The sequence below is a fragment of the Bactrocera oleae genome, chromosome 3 (genome assembly GCF_042242935.1).
Source record: "Bactrocera oleae isolate idBacOlea1 chromosome 3, idBacOlea1, whole genome shotgun sequence".
Classification (NCBI taxonomy): domain Eukaryota; kingdom Metazoa; phylum Arthropoda; class Insecta; order Diptera; family Tephritidae; genus Bactrocera; species Bactrocera oleae.
The window spans coordinates 88,157,121-88,174,021 of NC_091537.1; the positions used below are offsets into that span (position 1 = coordinate 88,157,121).

The 16,901-nt window shown below is 31.4% G+C and overlaps 1 protein-coding gene across 5 annotated transcripts in view; it reads left to right on the top strand.

The window, feature by feature from the left end:
• rau (RA domain-containing protein rau) overlaps positions 1-16,901 on the top strand; it is a 229,774-nt gene that overhangs the window by 190,143 nt on the left and 22,730 nt on the right. The window contains exon 1 of one of the 5 annotated variants that reach the window (XM_070107149.1): positions 8,966-9,087. The exons of the other annotated variants lie outside the window; for them this stretch is intronic. The gene's annotated coding sequence lies outside the window, so the exon portion shown is untranslated. Of the gene's footprint in view, positions 1-8,965; positions 9,088-16,901 lie in introns of those variants that run through there. 5 annotated transcript variants of the gene reach the window in all.

The window sequence follows — 16,901 nt, forward strand, 5'->3', positions numbered from 1 at the left end:
GGCAGTTGGGGCGTGCGCGAGCAGCCTGTGTGGCTTGTACAAAACCAGCCCGTAACAAACTGAGTAGTCGACATTTTTGCTGTAGTCAGCCATGTCTGTCTGGTGAGGACTCAACCGCTTAGATAACTAACATTCACATCTCTATGTAGTTGTGCGTACATATGCTTTGTGGAAAGGTGGCTAGTAAACTTGTTGCGCGTCGCGTAGTATAACTATTAGTAAGTAGAACCTAGTTGCTCTCTTTACATTGCTGGCTACTGACTAAAGCTTACTTAGTCGCTAAGCTTTTATTCTTATTTATTTTTTATTCTATTACATTCTCCATTTTTTTTTTTGCTTTCTCTGCCGCAAATAACTCAGCCAGTAGTTGCTAGTAACTGTTGCTGCTGTTATGACCATTTTTCGCAATTTTGCTACCACTCAACGAACTTGAAGCGCTTTTCCGCGCGCTTTCCTCTTGCACTCGCCTCTAATTTTTTCCTTATTCTTCATATGACATTTACTTTTTTTTCATTATTTGGCGAGTGCTCTGTAGATGCTGCGCAAAGTTGTTGTAGTTTCCCAACTTTACCATTCTGTCAATGACTCATTTGGAATGCTTAGAAGCAGCTGAATGCTTGAAAGCGCTATTATCCACATTCTACAAGCGCTGACTAACTAAGGTGTTGTTGTTGCAGCTGTAAATATGGTAGTTGTTGTAGTAGTACTGGTAGTCATTTGGTCATTTGCGAGTTTTTAGTGGCTAAAGATGCTTTTAGTTTCCTAGACAAATAAATATTCTTAGTTGGCAAAAATTAGCTTTTCTGGCTAAGTTCTTTTATGTTTGGTTAATTTGAAAGCTTAAAGAGAAAATTATTTTTAAAAAGGTGTTAGCGTTAAATTAATGCTTATTTTACAACTATGGCTTACTTAAAGTCTTATTAAAGCTAATCTTTCAAAAGCTAGAGAATAAGATGAGCTTTGTAGTGTTGATGAAAGCCTTGGTGTTTTTGAAAAAGAGTCACATTTTATCTTAATTTTATAATTATGACTTCCTAAAAGTCTTATTTCATCTCAGCTCATTTTTCAGAAGCTGGAAAATAGGTAGAGTTTTGCAGTAATGATAAAAGCTCTGAGTGTTTTGAAAATCAGTCGTATTTTATGCAAATTTTATAATATGAATTCCTAAGAGTCTTACAAAAGTTAATCTTACAAAAGCTAAAGATTAAGTAGAGTTTTTTAGTATTGATGAAAGCTCTGCCGTTTTTGAAATAAAGACACATTTCAACTTTTACTCAAATTACTAAAGGCCTTTAGTGAGCTTTTTAATACAATCTTTAAAGCTTTCACGATAAATATAATTTTTGTCAGAACTTTTGAGAAATATTTAAAAGCTGCTGCTGCTCTTGCTTTTGTCTGTATATTTCAGTAATGCGAAAGCTCTAATTTTTTGTTCTTAAGTGCTGCTTTCGGCTATTATTTCTATATTACATGAATTGGCCTTTCAACATAATTTCAAAGACTTGAGTTACTCTTTTTAAACTTTCATAATAAATAGAATTTTTGTAAAAGCTTAGAAGAAAAATATGAAAGCTTCTGTTTTAAAATACTCAGTTATCTATTTTTAATATACATACATATATACATAGATATCAGTTTACAGCTTAATTTTTTTGTTTCTTAAATAAAACGAGCATGTGAAAGCTCAAATTATTTTTTTCTTAAAAAGGAATGTTCGGCTACTACTTCTGTTTTGTTTTCCATATATTATTTGGGTTGGTACTACTTATATAAATAATTAGTAAAATAGGTAGAAATTTAAGAATTTGTAAAAACTTTGGAAAACTATAAATGTGAAAGTTCTAATTAAATTTACTTAACATGAAGTTTTCGTCTACAATTTTTATATTACATGCATTGGTACTCAAACTATGAGTTAAATTACTCCAAGTTTAAGAACTTGTAAAAGCTTTCCAAAACTACAAATGTGAAAGCTTTAATAACTTTTTTTATTTGTTGTAGTTATGTCTCCAAACTAACACACTCTATACAGTTTCTACTTTATGAGTATATCCTTGACCGCTTGTAAATAATTGTACCACTAATAAATCAAAACTGTTATACAAAGTCATCGCTCAATCGTATACATATAATCTCTCTAGCATATTTACTCGCTTTCCTATTTAATTTCACTACCATTTCTGTAATCATATTTACTTTGTCTCTTATCTTTTAATCAAGAACACAAATTTTCGCTTTAATTTGCTCCCAAATGTTTTTCAATCCGCCTCCGTGAAGGTCGCTCAAGTCAACCAATTTATACCACGCTCATTAAAACTTCGCCTAATCTGCATTTTGGGTTAGGAAATTAAAAGTGAAATTTTCATTGCAGTCAACAAACTCAGTCAAAAGCAATTAATTTTGACAGCGAAGATTTGTCCCAAAAGTTAAACGGTAGTTACTACCAACTTTACTTCTTAGCTGACGTTTAACAGCTAAGCTAAGAGGCGCCAACTCTTCCAACTTTCTTGCATCTCTCTACTTACTTTACTCAGTTAATCGTTTTATCTATAAACTGTGATTTTTATTTCTTTTTGACTAATATTTTCTTGTTGTCGTGTTTAGTGTCCGCTGCATTAATTAAATAAGCATTTATTACATTCCGCTTGGCTGATTAATGACGGCAGCGCTGCTAGTCTCCAGGGGAATGCCGACACTGCAGCCCAATAAAAAGTGTGTGTGTGCACTTTGAGTTGGGAAAATATATCAAAATGACGGATATGCCTGCGCTCTCGGTGGATTTTAAATTTTAGTGTTGTTTTTATTGCATTTAGCTATGCTAAATTATTGCTAATGAAAATAATGATTTGTGAAAAATGCAAACGACTAGCATGAAAACGTGTGTAAGCTTTGGTGGAGCACTTGTAGTAGTGCTAGCGCTTTTCAAAATTACGTCCATGGTGTATTGAAAAAAAGTTGAATTGTTACGGTCGAAAAAAAAAATAGCTAAACAAAAGAAAATGCCAAGGCAGCATTTATTTCGGATAAATTCAGTCAAGATACGCCGGAAGCGAGTATTTGAGTTTAATTTTTTCGCTTGCGTGTAGGTTGTAGGCAAGCCAGAAAGTTTACACAATATAGTACTTATATTTTTTAATTTTATTTCTGTTAAAAATTATAGTGGAATGCTATACACAAAATATAATGAAATAAATTTGTTTGAATTGAAATGAAATAACGTACATATCGTGACATAACTTAAATTAACGTAAAGTAACTTAACTAAACTTGACTTAACTTGACTTAACTTAACTTTACGTAACGTAACGTAACGTATTATTATATAAATTAAAAACAAAACAAAACCATTATAGCTTCACTTTTACATTTTAATAAGTGGACCTTACTTTACATAACATAACTTAACATAGCATAACTAAACATAACATAACTTAAAATAAAAAAGCATAACTTAACATAACATAAAAAAAATTTATTTCATTTATTAAAATAAGAAATCCATGACAAAAAAGTAGCGATAACCTGTTGTCTTCTTTGTGACTGAATTGAATCGAATTAATAACATAACGTTACTTACTTAATACAAGACCTAAAAAGAAATGTTATTGAGCATTTATAATGGGAAGAATAGAGAGGAATCAAATGTAATGAAATAAAGTAACATAATGCAACTTAATTTGATTTAACAGCACGTAACATAACTTAAACTAATATAAAAATAATAAAATACCGTAGCAAAAGTTATAGTGAAACCTTTACAATCGTTGTCTTTACATAACATAACGCAACGTAACGTAAAGTAACTAAATTTAATGTAACGTAACGTAACTTAAATTAAAAACTAAAAAATACCATGGTAAAAATGATATTGAAACCTTTTTATTTCTTTACTTAAAAAAACATAACGTAAAGTTAGTAAACTTTACTTAACGTAACATAACTTAAATTTAAAATAATAAGTTTAAACAAAACTGTGCCAATAATTACTTTAAAACCTTTTTATTCTTTTGCTTAACTTTACGTAACTTAACTAAACGTAACATAACATAAATTAAAATTTTAAAAAATATTGATTTCAAAATAATCTGCGACCAAAAGGTAGCGAAAAATATTAACTTTTTTGCCTTAACTTAACATAAGATCACATAAAATTAATTTAAAATATAAAAATGTAGAAAATGCTGTATCAAAAAAATTAAAAAAAAAAATGTTTGCCTTCACGTTTTACCGATTTATGCACCAGCTGCTGCTATAAGCAAAGTATTGAATCACATATGTATACTCGTATGTGTTGTCATAGAAAACTACCATAGCCGTAATGCATTCCCACGCCTACAACAAGTGCTGCTACTACAGTAGATCAGGCAGCTGCTGTTAACTTCTAGGACAGTAGGTGCTGAGAAAAGAATTTAATAAACATGAAGATGCTCATATGCATTTGTATGGAGCATAAAAAATCTGCGACAAATGCTCGCCAACAGCATTCTACATAAAGCAAAACGCACTTTAATATTCATAGCCAACTCTAGTTGCAAGAAGAACAAGGATGAAACATGAAAACAGCTGCTGCTAGCAGCGAGTGATTGAGGCTGCGAAAGAGCAGCGCAGATTTTTTATCCATAGCAACTGGAAAATATCGTAAAAACAACAACAGCGCAACTAAGTGGTTAATGGGAAAAGAGGGCAAGGCAGTAAGCAGCAACTGCAGCAGCTGACGTCAGTAGACTTTGTTGCAAACAAAATACTTTAACAGACCAAATCTCAAAGCCAGTCAGCACTTGTGTGCGTCTGTTTGCACTTGAAGACACATACACATATATGAATCATATATATGAGTGTATGCAAGTGAAAACATATGTTTATATGTACATATATTGCACTGCCTGGCTGCGGTATGCGGTAGTTGAATTTAATGCGAGCACTTGCTGCACAGCGCACATAAACATGAATTGCTGCAAATTAAAGACAGCATTGTTCAGAGCCGGAGTTCAGCGCATAGCACTGGCCTGGTGGCCAAACAGACAGGCAGACAAGTAGTCAGCAAGCAACGCATACACACATGCTTGCATAGTGCCTGTGAAGTGTGGGAAAAGATGAGTGAGTGCACGGCACCGCGAGAAGCACTCTGCAAGCCGCTTTGGCAAGTTCGCTAATTCCTTCTGTGGCCAGCGCAAAAGCGGTAGGATAATGCTGATGAAGCCGATTGTTGTTGTTGTTGCTGGTTTTTGCATTTACTTTTGCGCTGCATGCCGCTGAAGCAGCTTAGTAAGGATTCTGGTGGCCCCCTCAGAGTTGCAGCCAAAGTGTAGTAAAAACGCAAATGAGGAGCAAAATGCAAAATTTCAACAAAAACAACTGCAAAATTTCAACAAAATCAAAAGCGAATACTTACAAGCAAAGAAAATCAGAGCAGGTAGTGCAATCGTAAAAAAATACAAATTAATACAACAACGAAGTGGTAGTGCACAAAAGAACGCACAGTAGCATCTGGAGTGTCAGTACTTGAGGGATGCAACTTGTGAGCGTCTCTGTGTGTGTGTGTGTGCTTGCGTGAATATTTTGATAGGAAATGCATATGACAGCGTATAACTACTTGCTGCTAATGGATAACTGCATGCAAATGAAATTCACACATACACCCACACACATATATAAAATTATGAGCTACATCTGCGTGGTTTGAAAGGAAATATGCTTTAGAAAAATTTAAGCAAACGCAGGTTGCTCTCTTTGTTGTACTTTTTTTCGTTCTTTTTCGCTGGAAAAAGGCAGCCGCTCCTTCGTGTACGCATATGTTTCCTTTCCGATTGGGAAATCTGGTTAAAATAAAATATTGAAAATGATTTCCGGCGCGTTTGAAAATGCTAGGAAGATATCTATTGCTTTTGTTGTTGTTACTACATATTTTATCTTAATGGAAAAATGACAGAAATATAAGTTTTTATGAGTTTAATGTGTTGTTTTTATGAATTGTTGTTTTTAGTAAGAATTTAAATAATGGTGTCAAGATTTGTAAGGGTTGAAGTATTAATTAGTTAGGACAATAAAAGCGTCACTAAAATTGTGGATTTAAAAAAAATTATTTTTATTGTAATTACTTATCTCTTTGTCATTATATTTATTAAATGGCGTCATAAAGTGAGGTTATAGTAACCTTAGAGGTTATAAAAGCACATGTGACTTTGAAGAGCTGCAAATTTTTATTGGTAGCTTATCAGCATTTCAAGTTATCGCTGTAGTACTTTAGTTAGCATGCAAAAATAACCATAAATAATTAACATTACAGGCAAATAAACTTATAAAATGTACACTGATAAAGAAAACTTATCTCTTATCACAAACTTGAGTTACAATATCTATCAAAACTTAGCTACTATGGCATTTCATTATTAGAGATACAACGGAGAACTGAAAGTATACCTATGTTATGAAGAAAATTAAGTGTTTAGCCAAGCAATTACATTTTATTGGTGCATTGAATAGTAAATTATAAATTTTCTATAATCTAGAAGTTTGTATGCCACAAAAAGTGTGTGTTGAAATCAAATATTATGTGTACATTATATTAAAACCTCCTCAAAACCTCAGCTTACTTACCCAATCGCCTTTAACTCATCTTGAAAACCAATTTATCGTGGTGTTTATAATTTTTTAGTTTTTAAACATGTTAAATTAGATTCCATGTAACACATCATTTAACATATACAAAATTTGTTAAACTCGCCTTAAACACCACTATTTATGGTGTGTTTGCAACAAATATTCATGTCAGAATTCACCATTTACAAACACGGAGTTTTCCATTCCAGTAATTTCCATTAACTCGTCGTAAACACCACTTTTTATGAAGTGTTTATGGTGTTTAATCACATCAAAATTAAATACTTACAAATACAATGTTTATCTTACAAAAAGTTTCCATTAACTCCTCGAAACACCAATTTTTTTTAGTTTATGGTTATTCAGCCATTTGTAGGCAAAAAATATGGCGGCATGTTTCAACATTGTATCTAAATCTCACTAACCACTTATAATCGCCGAGTTTACCATCAAAATTGTTCACTAAATTTGACTTAAACCACCACTTTGTTGCGGTGTTTATGGTTTTTAAACATAACAATTTAATAATTTTTCGAATATGATGTTTACTTTACCAAAACTTTTCCATTAACTCCTCGTAAACAACAATTTCTATTTTGAGTTTATGTGTATTTAACCGTTTTTGGCAACAAAATTTGCGACATAATTTAACGATGTGTTCCAAATGTCGCCAAAATGAACCACATACAAACACTGAGTTTATATAAAAGTTCTCATTTAATTTTCCTTAAACACTACTTTTTTGCGGTGTTTATTGCGTAATAATTTTATTTAGTAACCAAATTTGGTGACACGATTGAAAAATTTGAACTTGACAAATTTGACAACAGTGTTTCTTAAACACCCTCTTAAACTCGAGTTTAAGGTTGAGGTTAAAAATTTTATAATTTTGCCATAGTCAAAGTAATTACGTTTAAACTCGTCAGCTATTCACAAGTGCAAAACCATAAACTCAAGTTTAATAGAAGAAAACTTAACACTACAGTTCCAGTATCAAAAGTGTATAAATTCATTACATATTGGAAATGTAGTGTTAAGTTTCTTCTTTTAAACTCGAGTTTAACTCCATTGAATCAATACATATATTTCTCTCTTTTATTGATTTAAGTATAGTCATATCCTCTCATGATAAAATTCTGGATGCTAATTTTTTTTTTAGACATCATAAGCTTATAAAAACACATAATTGTTTTACAAGCCAGCAACAGAAATATGGTTGACTTTTGATACAATTTTGTACCAAATTAAAACTGTTTCAATAATCAGGTTGGAACAGATGACAGACACTCTCAGCCCATGGAAAAATTATCCAAACCAACCTTTCACTCTTATCAAGCATCAGGTAACATTTTAATAAGATAAAAATAAGGTAGAAAAGAAGAAACCACTGACAGTTGAACAAATGCCTACAAACAACTTTTTCACACCAGAGTCGGTGTGGACCACAAATAATGCTGTGAACGAGTTGTTTGCCCTTTCACAAGTACGCCCACGACAACTGATAGTTTTCACAGCAAAAAAAAAAATAAATAAATAAAAAGGGATTAGAACATATGAAGAAACCATAACACACACATACATACCTACATACATATGTATATAATTATATGCAGTTATCTTAAAGACATACGAGATAGGTGTGGTAAATGGCGCTGCGGTTAGTGAAATGCATACCAGACTAGGTGTGAGTGCCTGCCTGAGGTGTGAAAAACGTTGGTTGAAGAGAAATGCGTCACGGTGAAGGTAAAGTGAAAGATGAAAACCGAGATGCTAGCAACACACGCTGCATACTGGGTCTTAATGAAAAGTGCAGTGCTGCGCTTTGTTTTGCATGGGAATTTGTGGCTGCCCAGCTCATCTGAGGTAACTCATATGGCAACGCCAATGCTGTGTGGTTGCTAGTGTGGAAAGTGGAAAGCCATGAGTGCATAAGCCGTTGCACTTAAGTGCGCTATGTGATTAATGTGATTAATGATTGTTAATTGTTGTATGTTTTGAATAATCACAATCATATATGCATATGTGGCAAGTTCAGTGATGAATATTGTAAGCTCATAAAAACTGTACTGAAACGGTGGGTTAAAGCGCAGTCCATATGGCCACAGGAGCTTGCTGTGGGTCATAAGTATATGTATTGTTTTTTAATGAGTTGTTTATTAAATATTTGAATGGAATTTTAATCACTAACAATTAATATTTGAACTGTTAACATAACTCTTTGGGGCGCTTTTCAATGTTCTCCTTTGCATTTTTGATATTTTTTATATATATTTCATACTATTTTTCACTCATAATTAACTATTTTTACTTTTAATTAGTATAATTACACATATCAATTAATTTATTTCGATTTTACTTGCAGGTAAATTTCGAAGCAAACATAGCTTTCAACTTCACTTTCAACATTTCAAATTCAACAACAATTTCTATCATTGTTATTTAAGTTGAAGCAAATTCTAAATTATTGTAAACTCCACAAATGCCAAGGTATGTATGTAATTTGATATGTTTGAGGAGACTTCAGGTATTTCCTTTCTATTAATATCCTGCCAGCAGTGAACTAGTTATATAATGAAGACGAGGGATCATATAATTGAAGTGCCTTTCAACTTACGCTAAAGCGTCAGTTGGCTTAAGTTTACTTAAGGTCATGCACCATTTTGCATACATTTCTTGGCTTTTTTTTTATGTACATAAGTGTGTCTAAATGCTGATGCGAAGAGTAAATTAAATATTTGATATGCGAGTATTTTAGTATGTGTGCGCTATGCTATGCAAATTTCTGATTTTTTAATGACTTAATAGGGAATTACGCTGTTGAAAATGCGTAAGGTACTGTAGCAGTTATGGAAATTTCTGTATAGTTTTTCGAGTGCTTGTTTTTATAAAAAAATTACGGAAAATTTAGAATTTTAAACAACGAAAAAATATCAATGCAATTAAAAATTTTAATTTCTGAATTCTCCAAAAAAAATAACTAAAAACTAAAATTTTAAAATTCCATAAATCTGAAAAATAATCTAAAATATTACAATTCTAAAAAATCAACAAATTTTAAAATTTTAATTTTAAAACTCTAAAAAACCGAAAAATTTCAATTATAGAAGTCTAATAATCTAAAAATAAATCCAGAAATATAAAAATTCAGAGCGTCGAAAAAATATCAAAAAAAAATTTTAAAAAACTGAATTTTCTAAAAGTTCAAAAAATACATACATATGCCTTTTTTTTATTTATTTCGTGAAAATAATTTTAATATATGTTTTTCAGGCTCTGTAATATTTTGTTTTTAGCAAGAAGTTTTAAAATTCTGAAAAGGAAAAAAATTTTTAGTAGCCGAAATATTTATATGCATACAAAAAAAAGGTCATTTCCAGAATTTATAACAAACAAGTTTGCGCTTTAATATATTTATAAAATGTGTAAACAAAATAATTATTAAAAAACTAGCTTGCATTTTAATTCATAACGATTTTGTAAATTCTTTGAAAAAATTTAAACTATTTTTTAGAGCTTTTTTTTTTTAATTATTAAAAACATGAAATAAAAATGTGTTTTTTTAATAATGAATATTTATTTATTTTTTTTTTATATTATGCTTGCAATTTCAATTCTTTTTTTGAAAAAAAAATATACATATACTTGTATATACATATAAAAGTTTACTTTAAAAGCAAATTTATAAAAGTGATATTCAATTCTTTGTAAAGAAATTGGTTCTTTTTTTCTTACAGAGTTTGCACGTTCACTTATTAGGTTTTATTAGTAATTTTTTTTTAATAAATATAAAGTAACTTTTGTTAATTTTTTTAATAATAAATATATATACTAAATTATTCTTTTTTAATAAAAACTTTACAAAACATTATCTTTAAAATGAATATAACTATTTTCTAAACATTTTTTTCGAATTAAAATTTTTGTGTTAAGCAAATATATAAAAAATTTCACTTAAAAAAATTTATATTTGTATTCATATCTTAGAGATATTTATATTCATTATAATATTTTACATTTTTCTCCAATTTTTTTTCTAAAACAAAAACAAAATATATATTTTATTTATACATTTTTCTATAATAAAAAGTATATACTGTTATTTGTGCATATTTTTTCTGTACTTGCCACTTTTTTGTGTTGAAGCAATAAAAGCAATTGTATCAAAGCAATATTTAAAAACAAAAAAGGTTTTAAAATAAAAGTTGTAGGCTAAAACCATTACTAATTTTAAACTGTCTTTCTCAGCCACATCAAAAATATTTTATACAAAAATTATTTCTTTGGTTTTTTTCTTAAAATATTTCTCTCGCGCACAAATTTCAAATTCCTGTCAGGATAATTCGCTGTTTACCTGTAAACATGCACACATATTTGTTTTTGTTTATTTGTCTTTGCATTTCACAATCAAACTACAAAAATGTCAGTGAATACTCGTATACCCTGTATAAAATGCGAAATATTAAATAAATACAACTACAGCGACAATTAAATAAAAACAGCAAAAAAAGGCACTAAATAAATATGAAGAGATATCCACAGCCTATACTTGTGTCCGTACATTCACATACATACTCGTACATACATAAGTTTACCAGCAAACAGACAGTTCAACTAAATAAATGATAGACAAGCAGCTCGACAGTTTGACGGGCGGATCGACAAGCGTTGCATAAACTCACACAAATACACACTAACATAGAACACTAAATATATTTAATGCAAAAGAATGTGCGCGTAATAAGTAAACACACACACATTCATATATATGGAAATGGAAATTTTTATTTTTTTATTGTATTTATTTCTCCATATAAATATATATATTTTTTTTGTCGATTTTTTTTTATACTTTATTGGTATAGGTAACTACCAAACATGCAGATAAATGCCGAAAAATAAATAAATATGAACCAAAAAAAAAATGCCAAAGCGAGCAAAAATATATAAAAAAAAGCAGAAATTTATATAAATAAAAAGAAAAGCAAATATTGTAAAAAGTCGCCCTCGCAAACATTAAAATGCGCGACAGGAAGATTTGAAATGCAAATAAGCCGCGTATAAGATATGAACACCAGCGCACAGCCATAAAACAAATTGAAGGTTAGGATACTTTCATACATACCTATAACTGTATATGTGTATCTAAAAGTGTGTGGTTGTGTGCGTGTCTCCGGACATACCTTTGCAATAGTTTTTGTCTGTTTAAATGCTTGTATTTATGCAATTTGAATAGCGCACAAGAAGGGTCTTTAGCATAGCCTAGTGCTGTGAAGATCTTTTGTTGTCCACTGTTTGTTCGGTCGCAAACGTAAAGGCAGGACAAAGGCGCAACTGCGGAGTTTGTAAGAACATAAGCGCTTTGTAGCGGAGCTGCTGAGAGCTTTGGTATTATATAGTATATAAATATATATACATATATGTGTGGTTAGGTGTTTTATTTGCATTTATTTATTGCTTTGATGGCCACTGGGCTTTACTTCAGTTCTTAGCGCCTCTTTTTCACCTTTATGATTTTGTTATCTTTCTATTTCAAATCGCATTTTTTACGCGAATTTTTTTTTACACTCCTCCTTTTAGTTCTCACATGCTTACATCTTCTACCGTTTGAATTTTTATGATTTATGCGCGTCTAAAAATATTCCTAAATACCATTATTCGCTATTATTTATGCGCGAATTCGGATTATTTTTAGATTTCTCTGCGTTATTTAATGGCGTTTAGCCCTTAAGCCCTTTGCGTTAATTAATGTGTTGCGCTGCTGCATTTTTGGCACTTTTTCTGCGAAAAATTAGCTTTTCAAAATTGTATTGGTATTTTTCTGAGAAATTGTCATTGCCGTGCTTTTTGTGGCACTCGCAATTAGTTGTTATTTGAGTTTCGGCGAAGTGCTTAAATTAGTAGACCATAAATAACATGTCTCTGAGATTAACAAATTTTTTCTTTCAACTTTCATTTAATTTTAATGTCGTCTAAATAACGTGTTTAAAATGCGTAAACAGTCTGAATCGTCAAATATATTTTATTTAAAGTCTAGCATACTTTTTGGAGTTTCAAGGATTTTCATTGAAATATTTAAGAAGTTTTGAGTTTAATTTCACATTATTTACGAGTAAGTATGTATCTGCTTAACATAACTTAGTCTTAAACATAATGTATTTCGAGTTTGTGTCGAAAATAAAACTTCTAAAATCTTCTTATAATTAAACTCAGTGTTTGCGCTTAGTGTTTAGTGTTAAACACCGAATATGCCATAAGTTAGAGTTTGTAGTGCAAAAAGAGCTTCTAATAACTTTTTATATGTTAAACTCGGTGTTTATGATTAGTGTTAGTTGCTTAACATCAAAATATGTTATAAACTCAAGTTTGTAGGATAAATAGAACGTCTTGAAATTTTTATGTGTTAAACTTGGTGTTTATGTTTAGTGTTTACTAGTATAAACTCGGAGTTTATGATTATCTTCCTCTTTTTATCTAATGAGCTATGGATTTGATACATTTGAAGTACTCAAAATCCACTAAAGCTAATTAAATTTTTGAAAAAGCAATACCGTTATTTTATTAAATTAAATTTATTATGAAATTTCGATTTTTTACCTATTGTTTTACTCTTACCCATACTTGAAATTTTTTTACTTCATTCTTCGTAATTTTATACCGCCTTTCCGAATACTACTTATTCTTTCACACCCGCACCGCTTTAAAGCGTTTGCTCGCACTTTAGCCATTAAAGCTCAAAGATTTCAATAATAAATCACAAAACCAGATCAGCGACAAGTTAAATACTCGTATCTAAGTAAAAAAGCATAATAAAAGAAAAACTAAATAAAATTCTTGCAAAATAATTAAAATGAAAAGAAGGAGCATTGTAGCAAAAGTCAAGAAGCTACGAAATATCAAGCAATAACTGAAAAACAAAAGCAAACAAATGTAATCAGCGAATAAATAACAGAAAATGACACCAGCGTGTAAAAAGCAACATTCAACAACAAAACATAAAGCACAAACGTAGAAGAAGCAGAGGCAACCATTTGACACTGTTCAATGAACTTTTGACGTTTCAGGAAGCACAACGGAAAAGTAATCAAAAGCGGTGTGTATAAAATGAAATAAACGCCCTCGATGTCCACAGACATCAAATGATAATGTCAGCGGTAAGTCTGTTGCCTGACAAATACAGTTAAAGGCGCACACAGAGACACAGCGATATGAGTATATATTTAATTGGATTTCACGTGAGCTTCTTTTCTCGGAAAAAGAAAATGTACTTTCATTGGTTTCCTTAGCAGACACACGAACACAAATAGAGTCAGAGCTCTATCACAACATGTGTTGAGTTTTTACTTGAAGTAAGGGTTCTATTTATGACTTTTTTTTTTTTTTTGAAATGGGTGGATTTCTATGCTGGGTGCGTGCAACATGTCTTTAATAAACCACTACAAGTACAAATTTATAAAAATAAAAATGTATGTTGTGGTCATTTATAGCCATTATTTTTATCCATTTTACCTTACCCTCATTTACATATACACCTCTAATACTCACTTGCATGCTGTCTGCTCTTTCTTGAGGGTGTGTCTTGACCCCTGTATTTTGATGAGTGAAAATAATATTGAGTAGAACTGTCTGCAATCAGAATTACTGTTTGTCAATGTCTGTTCATTTCGTCTGCGCCAGCGTTTGCTTGGTTTCTTTTTATCATTTATTGACATTTGTCTAAATGCTGATGCGGGGGTTATCCGACGCAAAAAGTGAATCTTCTAGGTGCGGTGCTTTCGTGCTAGACAAAACGACAGTGAAGTGGAAAATTCAGCTATTAATATTGTCTGGCATAATTTGTGTGTGAGATGGTAAATAATTGATTTTTGCCGCATTTTCGTTGAAGTCAAAGTAAGTAAAAGGCGGTGAAAATGTAAGGGAAATTCATAAAACTGAATAATAAAGATGTAGTTAACTGAAAACTCAGAACAACAACAAAAAATAACTTTGAAACTTTAATATTTGAGCCGAAAATTATGTTTACAAATAAAATTTTTTATATATACATAGGGCTGCCACATTTCTAAAAAAATTATAAAATATACCATATTTTACTACAATAATATACATATATTACACTCAGTTTTTAAAACAAATTTGTAATATATTTTTATTGGCTCTCTTCCATAAAGTTATCTGCGTTGATGTCAATTTAAATTTTTGTAAATAATTTGAATACCATAAAAACTGCTGCAATTGCATAATTTGATTTCAAAGCAATAAATTAACACAAATTACCTGCTTAATCGGCGCGTTATGCCACCATTCTATTAGCTTTAAACAAAACTATAAAATTCACATAAACTTCCGCTCTACAAATACTAATAAAAATACCAATAAAAAACTTAAAGTACAGCGGCAACTATGGCATGCCAGCGATTTCCTTCGCGGCGGCAAGCAATTTCCGCTTAAAGCATACACTAAATACCTATTAGGTAATATACTTAATTTTAGTAAGCAATAACTAGAAGCGCTCTAGTGATATAGGAGATATAGCGCAAACAAAAAATACCAATACATACACACATGCTGTGTTAGCAGCAAGTTAATTAGTCACTACAATCATTCTATTAAATTTTTTCAATGCATCCCGTCAGCTAGAAATACCATGAACCAGTTGAGCGCTGAAAGTCTTAGTTAAGTCATAATTCTTGAAAGCAGCTTTGAGGCAACAAAAAGTTGTGCAACATTTTTTATGCAGCACAGAGACATAGAGTCAAGAAAAAGCGTAACTACCAATTTTGATTGGTTTTAAATTTGCTTGAATTTGATTTTTGTTCTCATTCTGAAAGTTTTATGCTTGCTTTTTAATGCAACATGCCACAGCTGCCACACATTGGAATGCAAAGCAAGTGGATATACCGCACTTGTCGCCGTGTGGCAACCGGATGCGGTCGACCGGTTCGCATGGCATCACATATGTGTTTGCACAGTAAACCAGTATTTAAAGGCTAAGCAAGAATTATAAGCAAAAAACATAAAAAAAATCAGTCAATGTGGCAAAAAAGAAAAATCAAAATAATATTAAGTGTACTAACTTGTTGCAGATAAGCATACGCCTACTAGACTATGTTGTCACAGAATCTATATTATCTGCTGGAATGTGCCGGCGTGTGTTATTAATCAATTCTAGCGCGGAAGTGGCAGGAAGTAAGCGACTGTCGGCAGTGCACTTCCTGCGCGTGCAATTAAAAAACTTTACTGATAAAAGTCAACATTGTGCGTAAAGTCAATCAAGATGTTGTACTTAATATCACACATCCTGCTCAAAGTGCGGAAGGTATGCATACTTTATAAAATAAAAGATTTTCGCAAATCCCGTAATTTCGGGATTGAAAATTTTCGGGACTCAAAAAATTTGGGCTTACGAAAATTTGACATGAAATAATTGGGCATGTTTAAGGAATTAAAAATTAAGTTGTGTTAATTTTTTAACATCTAAATTTCTGAGTGCCTCATAGTTAACAATTCCACCCTCAGCATAATACCTGTGCTGTGCAACAAAATTCACTAAATGGAAGTGGCTTATTTCATTATAGAAAAATATTTCAATTTTATTATTTATTGGGTATTAAGAAAAATGTAAAACCGAGAATTCGGGATCCCGATATTCTGGTACGGGATTTTTAAATTAAAAAAATACTAGTTAGAAAAATTATTGAACATGTGGAACGTTTAAAAAATCCCGCAATCTTGAAAATTTAGCATCCCGGAATTCAGCTACGCGATACTTTAACTATAAAAAATACTAACTACTTTAACTCTTCAACTATGAAACCAATCTAACCATCTTACTATAACAGCTTATACACATACAGGCATACATACATACAAGTACATCTGTCTGCTGTTGCATCTTTGTTGCTAGCATCCGGCAGACATCACAACTTATGAAATTATTTGTATGCCAGCACGCTCCCTCAGCAGCGCTGCACTGGCGGCATAAACCGACAGAACGCATTCGATTTTATTAAGTTGCAGCCAAGTGCTCATTAATGCTCAACTTAATGAGTTTGTTGTCACTTTAGCGCAACAACAACAATATTTAGGTAGTTGTTGCCATATTTTACCGTGTGCCCTGCCACTAGATACCTTGCTCTCATTTGCGTTTGCTGTTTTTGTTGTGGCTGCCGTTGCTTGTGTTACAATTTAAATGCCACACAGTTACACACATACTTACATATCTATGTAGTTGCAGACACTGATTTGTTATTGCGTACGTGCTGAAAATTAGTTTTTCCCCCAACATGCAACATTACATCAGC